This window comes from Chrysochloris asiatica, unplaced genomic scaffold (assembly GCF_000296735.1).
Source record: "Chrysochloris asiatica unplaced genomic scaffold, ChrAsi1.0 scaffold00493, whole genome shotgun sequence".
NCBI classification, from domain to species: Eukaryota; Metazoa; Chordata; class Mammalia; order Afrosoricida; family Chrysochloridae; genus Chrysochloris; species Chrysochloris asiatica.
Genome location: NW_006409011.1, coordinates 256,538 through 257,838, shown reverse-complemented (window position 1 = coordinate 257,838; position 1,301 = coordinate 256,538).

Sequence of the window (1,301 nt, the reverse complement as noted above, 5' to 3'; positions counted from 1 at the left end):
TTGTGATCTGTTAGGCAAAGGGTCACTGTGAGTTGGAAGCTGCTTGACACTCCTAACTGCAGTAATTCCTGTTTTATTAACAAATGCAAGCACATAATTTGCCATTTTAACTATTTTCAAATTTACAATCTAGTGGCATTAAACACACTCACAGTGCTGTGCAAACATCACCTCTATTTGTTTCCAAATTGTTTTTTATCACATCTGAAACAAAAACTTTACATCCATTGTTCAGTAATTTCACTTCCCAATCTACCACTTTCTGGTAATTTCTGGCGTACCCTCTATCTCTATGCATTTGTCTATTATGGTTTTTAGATATAAATAACATTATACAATATTGTGAATAATGGTATACTGGACATGGATGTATCAGTTTGATTCCCTGGTTTCAGTTATGTGTGGCATTCACTCTGGCATGGAATTTCTGATCACATATTAATTCTATGTTTCACTTTGAGAAGCTACACAAATGCTTTCCTTGGGGGCTCCACCACTTTACATTTCCTCCAGCAATACATAAGAGCACTGATTACACAGCAAACACTTATTAGTTTCTGTTTTTCTGATAATAGACATCCCATGTGCATGAAGAAGTATCACACTGGGATTTTGATTGATATTTCCTAGTGATTAATGAGGCTGGGCATCATCTTATTTATTAGTTTATCTTTTGGACAAATATCTATTCAAGTTTGTTGCCTGTTTTTTAATAGGGTTGCTTGTATTTTAAGTGGAGTTGTGTTTGTTTTTTCTCTCCTTCATTTCCTTCACACCCCCATTCTTGCATTTCTTTTCTTTTCTTTTTTTTTTTTAATTTTCAGGAAAGTTCCCAATGGTTTATCCTAATGAGAAAATAAGCATACATTGTTTCCCTTTCAGTATATGGGTGGAAATGAAAAAAAAAAGAAAAAGAAAAAAGAAGAAAGCAATTTTTGATTTTGAAATGTGAGAATTTTTCATGTGTTGTTAATATGATTAAGCTTTTAACAGCTACATGATCCAAATATTTTATTCCCTTCTCTGGTTTGTCATTTTGTTATAATATTTTGATGCTCATAAGTTTTTCATTTGGATGAGGTCCTATTATTTATTGTATGTCATAAATAATTACATGTTTTTGGTGTCACATCTAAGAATTTATTGTTATATATTAAATCCTGATGTCTTACCTGTAGGTTTTCTTTTAGGAGTATCATATTTTCAGTTCTTACATTTGGAATTTTGGTTAACTTTGAGTTGATTCTTGTATATGAATCATAAGGGAGAGATACAGATTTATATTTTCACATTTGGAAATC